The 8,156-nt window shown below is 35.8% G+C and overlaps 1 long non-coding RNA gene across 3 annotated transcripts in view; it reads right to left on the bottom strand.

Moving 5' to 3' along the window:
• The window catches only part of LOC138361690 (uncharacterized), a 9,839-nt gene extending 2,237 nt beyond the window's left edge, over positions 1-7,602 (bottom strand). The window contains exons 1-3 of one of the 3 annotated variants that reach the window (XR_011227111.1): positions 7,503-7,602; positions 2,985-3,091; positions 15-121 (exon numbers count right to left, since the gene is read on the bottom strand). This is a non-coding gene — a long non-coding RNA (uncharacterized lncRNA). Of the gene's footprint in view, positions 1-14; positions 122-2,984; positions 3,092-6,757; positions 6,920-7,502 lie in introns of those variants that run through there. The other 2 variants (XR_011227110.1, XR_011227112.1) reach the window with 2 other exon arrangements.
• Between the last annotated feature and the right edge of the window lie 554 nt (positions 7,603-8,156).

Genomic DNA, 8,156 nt, shown 5'->3' on the forward strand with positions numbered 1-8,156 from the left:
TTGGCAAACTTTACCTTGTATCTGTTTCCACCGAGTTTGTTTGGGGCGTTCTTCAACATATCAGCAATACTTGTCTCAACATCTCTTTCAGTTGCATTAGTGTGGGTGTTGATACAGGCTTCTGGAAATTTATAAGAATTAATTAATATATATAATTATAATTCACTTTGCTATTCCCCATTCCACAGTCCTCTCGTCCTTCCCACTTCCCTGTCCCCACATCATCCCCACTATTCCCACTTCCCTGTCCCATCGTCCTCCTTACCATTTTCCCCTCCCCTGTCCTTCTTCCTCCCCCACCATCTCCCATTCACCTGTCCCTTTGTCCTCCCCAGCATTCCCCTGTCCCCACCATCCCCAACTCCCCAGTCCCCTCGTCCTCCCCACCATTACCCTCTCCTCTGTCCCCTCGTCTTCCCCACCATACCCCCCTCTCGTCCTCCCCACCATTCCAAACTACCTCATCCGATGCATTCTATAATGGTCTGATGCTTCCATCAGAAAATTGGGAACATCAAATGATCTGATATTCCCATCACTGAAAAATAAGAACAGCTAAAAAAATGAAATGAAAAAAATAAAAAAATAAACTATACTCATGAAATGAACAGTATGGTAAACAACACAGCTCAATTTCAATGCAATGTCACACAAAATTATTAAATCGAAATGAAAATAAATTGAAATCTATGAAAATTCAAATTATCAATACAATCGGAAATATTGAAATAATATCGCAACATAATATAGTGTGGGTTGCTCTTACGTGCAACAGACGGTGCTGTTTTTCAAAAAAGGCATGGTTTTACCTGTCACAAGTGTGGCATCTATACTTATACTCACGAAATGAACGGTATGGTAAACAACATAGCTCAATTGCAATGCAATGTCACAATAACATTTAATAACAATAACATTTAAATATACTTTAAGATATAATCTAGAAGAAAATAAGAACATTGAAACGGTTCATGAACTCGATTTCAATAAAGGACACTATGGGGAACTTTGAAAAACAGTTAATGAGTATAATTAGACAGACTTGTTGCTAGGCAGAGGAGTAAATAATGAGATATATGGCAAATTTTGCAAAATATACGGCACACAAACATTCATACCCAAACAAAGCAAAATGCTAGGTAAGAACAAAGCAGTTGGCCCGTAGGGGAAAGGAGATACCCACAAGACTGGAATACAAGTCATTAACAAGCACACAAGTACTACACTACACAACAACCGCACTACTACCAGAACTGGACGAATCACTACCAAAACAACACATTGCACATCACTACCAAAACAACACAACACAACACAAGCATTGGCAAAGAATTATAGACCAGTTGCACTAACATCCCACATAATAAAATTATTTGAGAGTGATCAGGAGTCAGATTACTAGTTTTATAGAGACCAATGACCTCCACAATCCAGGCCAACAAGGATTTAGAGCAGTTTCTATGATCGAGCCACTGAGATCTATAAAGAATTCTGATCAAGAAAGAGATCTAGGGGTGGTTTTAGATAGAAAACTATAACCTGAGGATCATATTAAGAACATTCTGCGAGGGGCCTATGCTACACTTTTTAACTTTAGAATTGCTTTTAAATACATAGGTCAAAAAGTTTTAAAAGTTTTAAAAGTTTTTTAAACCTCTCGTGTATCATGAGTGTGTTAAAGCATCAGATGGTGCATTCAGATGATGAATATTACCTAGTTCCTTCATCTGGGAAGAATGAACACATATTGGTGCATTCGGATGATAAAAACTAACTACTGTAGTTTAATTGATCAACAGACTGTATATCATATGCAGACTGTATGTGGATCTGCGGGCCACTCCAAACAACAGCCTGGTGGACCAAGCTCCACCAGGGCTAAAGCACAAAGTGATATAGATGTGATAGAGATATTATATATATATATATATATATATATATATATATATATATATATATATATATATATATGTCGTACCTAGTAGCCAGAACTCACTTTTTGGCCTACTATTCAAGGCCCGATTTGCCTAATAAGCCAAGTTTTCCTGAATTAATATATTTTCACTAATTTTTTTCTTATGAAATGATAAATCAACCCATTTCATTATGTATGAGGTCAATTTTTTTTTATTGGAGTTAAAATTAACGTAGATATATGACCGAACCTAACCAACCCTACCTAACCTAACCTAACCTATCTTTATAGGTTAGGTTTGGTTAGGTAGCCGAAAAAGTTAGGTTAGGTTAGGTTAGGTAGGTTAGGTAGTCGAAAAACAATTAATTCATGAAAACTTGGCTTATTAGGCAAATCGGGCCTTGCATAGTAGGCTGAGAAGTGCGTTCTGGCTACTAGGTACGACATATATATATATATATATATATATATATATATATATATATATATATATATATATATATATATATATATATATATATATATATATGTCGTACCTAGTCGCCAGAACGCACTTTTCAGCCTACTATGCAAGGCCCGATTTGCCTAATAAGCCAAGTTTTCATGAATTAATATATTTTCTCTATTTTTTTTCTTATGAAATGATAAAGCTATCCATTTCATTATGTATGAGGTCAATTCTTTTTTTATTGGAGTTAAAATTAATAGAGATATATGACCGAACCTAACCTATCTTTATAGGATAGGTTAGGTAGCTGAAAATGTTAGGTTAGGTAGTCGAAAAAACATTAATTCAAGAAAACTTGGCTTATTAGGCAAATCGGGCCTTGCATAGTAGGCTGAGATGTGCGTTCTGGCTACTAGGTACGACACATTATATATATATATATATATATATATATATATATATATATATATATATATATATATATATATATATATATATATATATATATATATATATATATATATATATATATATATATATATATATATATATATATATATATATATATATATATCGGACAATTAGTAAAAAAAAAAAAAAAAAAAAATTAAATTATTTTACCTTGTACCTAGATCCACCAGGCCTGTTTGGTGCCTGTTTCAGTACTTCAGACATCTGGAAGGTCACATCCTCCTCCTCAACTTGTGGATGTGCGTTGATAGATGATTCTGTAAAATTAAGTTATTTATATAATAATAAATTCAGTATAACAATAATATTCTGTAAAATTAAAAGTAATTTATACATCAATCAGATAAAACTCTCCAGAGATGGTGATACACAACATATAAAGGACAAGTTTCAGAACAAAATATGCATTTAGGAATAAGGTTTTGTACATGTAGGTAGCACATGAGAAAATAAGTGGAAGGTGATCAAGTTTATATTAACATGTTAATGACTTTGTTAAGGCTTTGCAAGAATGAAAAAATATTAATAATATAATATCACCTACCAATTAATTGTACATCATTTATAAGTCAATTATTTGCATTATTATTATTCAATACTAATGATATAAAAATGCATTTTGTAATCTACTATTTATGCAAGTATTAAGCACAGGATCATGAAATAAACTGCAAAATACTGTAATGGATAAACCAATTAATTTTACATTTTCCTATAGCTAAGTCAGTCAGTTCTATTAGCAGCAGAGAACAATTATGCCCAACCTCTATTAAATGAAACAATCTTAAGAGCAAGTGATAGAAATATAATCATTTATGCTTGGGATTATGGAATGGTTCCAAATATGAAAAATATCAAGTTTTTTGGTTAAAATTTTTTAACTTAAAATTTACATTTTTAAGTGAATTTATGACCATAATAATTGAATCACTAATATGATTCACTAATATATAATCCTAATAATAATCACTAATATATAATCCATTGAGCATGCTGCATCTCTTTCAGTCTCTTTGCAATTTGAACAAGAGGGTTTTTAATTGATCGAACCATATTCTTAAAGTAAAGTAAATGAGATGTATTCCATATTTTGCAAAATATACGATGAAGGCACACAAACATTCATGCCAAAACTGAAGGGCAGGATTTATGAGGAGACATTAGAGGCATTAAATATTCCAAACTAGAAGACAGAAGGAAAAGAGGAGATATGATCACTACGTACAAAACAGTAACAGGAATTGATAAACTTGATAGGGAAGATTTCCCGAGACCTGGAATTTCAAGAACAAGAGGTTATAGATTTAAACGAACTAAACAAAGATGCCGAAGAAATGTAAGACAATTCACTTTTGCAAACAGAATGGTAAACGGTTGGAACATGTTAGGTGAGAAGGTGGTGGAGGCCAAATCCGTCAAAAGTTTCAAAGCATTATATGACAAAGAGTGCTGGGAAAATGGGACACCACGAGTGTAGCTCTCCATCCATCTGATTGATAACCCAAATGAATTTTTCATGGATATGATACCAACATCAAATCATAAATCAGATGTGATCCTATCCCCACTGGATTTTGAAGAAGCCATAGACAGTATGCCTATGCACTCTGCACCAGGCCCTGACTCTTGGAACTCTATATTCATCAAGAACTGTAAAAAACGTTATCGCAGGCCCTTCACATTCTTTGGAGACAAAGCCAAGATACTGGCATTGTCCCTGACATACTAAAAACCGCAGAGATAGCACCGCCCCATAAAGGAGGAAATAAGGCAGAGGCAAAAAACTACAGACCGATAGCACTAACATCGCACATCATAAAAATCTTTGAGAGAATGCTAAGAAGTAAGATCACAAAATACATGGAATCACAGCATCTCCATAACCCCAGACAACATGGTTTCAGAACAGGGCGCTCTTGCCTATCACAGTTGCTGGACCACTCTGACATGGCACTAGATGCCATGGAAGACAAACAAAACGCTTTGACAAAAAAAAGCCTTTGACAAATGTGACCATTGTGTTATTGCACATAAAATGCGTTCAAAAGGAATTACCGGAAAAATAGGCAGATAGATATACAACTTCCTGACTAATAGAACCCAATGTGTAGTAGTCAACAAAATAAAATCTGGACCATCAACCGTAAAGAGCTCAGTCCCCAAGCGTACTGTGCTTGCTCCAATACTTTTTCTCATCCTCATATCGGACATAGACAAGGACACAACCTATAGTACTTGATCATCCTTTGCAGATGACACTAGAATCTTCACGAGAGTAGGCAACATAGAGGACACGGCAAACCTCCAATCAGATGTAAATCAGGTCTTTCTATGGGCTACAGAAAATAACATGGTGATTAACGAACATAAGTTTCAGCTCATGCGCTACGGAAAAAATAAAAAATATAAAAACGGAAACCACTTACAAAACTCAGTCAAATCATAACATTGAACGGAAAAGCAACGTAAAGGATTTGGGTGTACTGATGTCAGAAGGCCTTACATTTAAAGAACACAATAAAGTAGCCGTCACAACTGCAAGAAAAATGACAGGATAGATAACAAGAACTTTTCACACTAGAGATGCTATACCGATGATGATAGTTTTCAAGACGCTAGTGCTCTCTAGAGTGGAATACTGCTGCATAATGAAAGCCCCTTTCAAAGCTGGAGAAATTACTGACCTATACTTATGCATTTATCTTCGGTTTAACACAACAGGCACCAGACACACGCTAGGCATCATACACACTAGGATAAAACAAACATTAGGCCAGAAGTCAGAAAAGAATTCAAAGAATTTTACTGGAAAGGCTTGCTGTTAGGAAAGGAAGTAATTGAGATGAATTAATGCACAGTATGTCAATTTTGTGAAATATATGATAAAGGAACAAAAACATTTATACCAAAACAAAGATGCAGAACTAGGAAACAGGATTTGTTCAACTGAAATTTCAAGACGGACAGAGACCAAAAGACACAAAAATGGAATCAATATACGAAGAGGCCAAACCCCCAAACATACCAGTAATACAAAGAGAAACAACTACACGGCAGTGAGGAGAGAGGCAGAAAGAAATTTTGAAAAAAAGGAACAAACAAATGTAAAGTAGAACAAATCATATTCTATAAATACAGCAACAACCAATTGCAGGTAAAGGATAATATTCAGAGCTTTTAAATGCATGGATGGCGAAATACTCAAGAAATTGTTCACGACTTTTGTTAGACCAAAGTTGGAATATGCAGCGGTTGTATGGTGCCCATATCTTAAGAAGCACATAAACAAACTGGAAAAGGTGCAAAGACATGCTACTAAGTGGCTCCCAGAACTGAAGGACAAGAACTATGAGGAGAGGTTAGAGGCATTAAATATACCAAATATACTACACAAATATATATACTACACATGCACAATAAACTACCCTACACAGGCTGAGTATGGTGTGTACAATAAATTATTAGCTAAAAGATAAGACTGAGTTTGTATAAATGGGGGTTAAGTCAGAGTGGGAAAATGTAAGTGGAGTGCCTAAAAACCCTGTCCTGGGACCTCTGTAATTCATAATATATACAAATAATTTAGACTCAGGTTTGATCAGCAATATTTGAAAATTTCCAGACGATACAAAAGGGATTTTTTTCTGGATTCAGGATTATTTTTTTATGGCTGAAAACAGGTTTTCAGCAATAAAAGAAATACAGTATTGCTGGAACAACCGTCGACATCTTCAAGAGAAAACCTGAACATCTTCAAGAAGTGAAGATGACCTTGAGAAGAAGTATAGGTTGGGAGAAGTATAGGTTAGGAATTGTCTCCAAAGAATTCTCAAAGAATTACTCGTTATTGCTATCCAAGATAATTAGACGAGCCAAAGCTAAATACTACGAAGATAAATTTACCCAAATAAAGAGTACCTTACCTAAAAATATGTATGTACCTTACGTAAATAAACATTTGATTTTGAAGTGCCGGACAAACAAGGCTGTGGTGGATATGTGGGCCTGAGGGGCCTGTCCAAGCAACAGCCTGTTGGACCAAGCTCTCACATGTCAAGCCTGGCCTTGGAAGGGCTTGGTGAGTAGAACAACTACCAGAACCCTATAATGCATGTATCAAGGTGTCCAGGCAGTGAGCACCACATAATGCAGTGCAGTCCTGTAAGAATAAGCACAGTAAGTATGGGCATGGAGGGGGTGCAGCAGTGGCTTGTGAAGGGCTGGAGAGTAAATGGACATGCCCAGGGGTAAAAAGCATTAGGGTAACAGAACATAGCCCATAAAAATAGTAATGACAATGAATGAATAATTATATGAATGCAATAATACTTCATATCTCAATAGGAATACTAAGCAGGATGCAAGACAAGGTACTGGTGGTGATAGTGGTTGGTACAAGTCCTCACATCCCCACAGACACCAGTAACAGCCCTCACCTCCCAACACAGTACCCTTGTAGCGAGTTAATCTTATACTCGCTTCATTATCTTATAGCATAACTAATTAACACTAATTACAGAAGCTACACAGGTGATACTTTGGTGTGAGTTGAGCGCACTGAGCGTCGGTATCGCTACACCCTTGTTCCTTAACAACCCTTTGGACCTTTATTACAGAAAAATAGAATCAATTAATTTAATAAAATATAAAATATAAGTGCTTACTTACGATAATACTATCGGTGGAACACAAAATCTTCTTCTTCTTGATAGTAGGTGCAGTTTGCATGAAGGGTTAGTCCTCGCCATGACTGAACTGACGACAAAATGGCCGATGTGTTGATATGGCGTCAGGTGACGCTGTGACGTCACAGGTGAGGGACGCTTTGCGCATTACTCCCTCGTACTTAAAAAGTACTACAGGTACTTTTTGGTTTTATTTTTGAATATGGCAGAAGTTGGACAGCTTTTCAAATCATTATAAGGGAGTGAGTTCCATAGACTAGGTCCCTTTATTTACATAGAGTGTTTACATAGATTAAGTTTGACTCTGGGGATATCAAAGAGATATTTATGTCTGGTGGGGACGTGGCCATGTGTTCTATTACATCTGTCCAGGAAGAGTTTCAGAACAGGGTTTGCAGTTAGAAAAAGGGCTTTATAAACGTAATTTACACAGGAGAATGTATGGAGTGAATTTGTTTAGCATGTTTAAGGATTTGAACAAGGGAGCTGTGTGTTGTCTGAAGGTAGAGTTATTTATTGTCCTGATAGCAGATTTTTACTGGATGATGATGGGCTTGAGGTAGTTTGCAGAGGTTGAACCCCAAGCACAAACGCCATAAGAATGATAGGGATAGATAAGTGCATAATAGAGTGAGAG

This window comes from Procambarus clarkii, unplaced genomic scaffold (assembly GCF_040958095.1).
Source record: "Procambarus clarkii isolate CNS0578487 unplaced genomic scaffold, FALCON_Pclarkii_2.0 HiC_scaffold_611, whole genome shotgun sequence".
Lineage (NCBI taxonomy): Eukaryota > Metazoa > Arthropoda > Malacostraca > Decapoda > Cambaridae > Procambarus > Procambarus clarkii.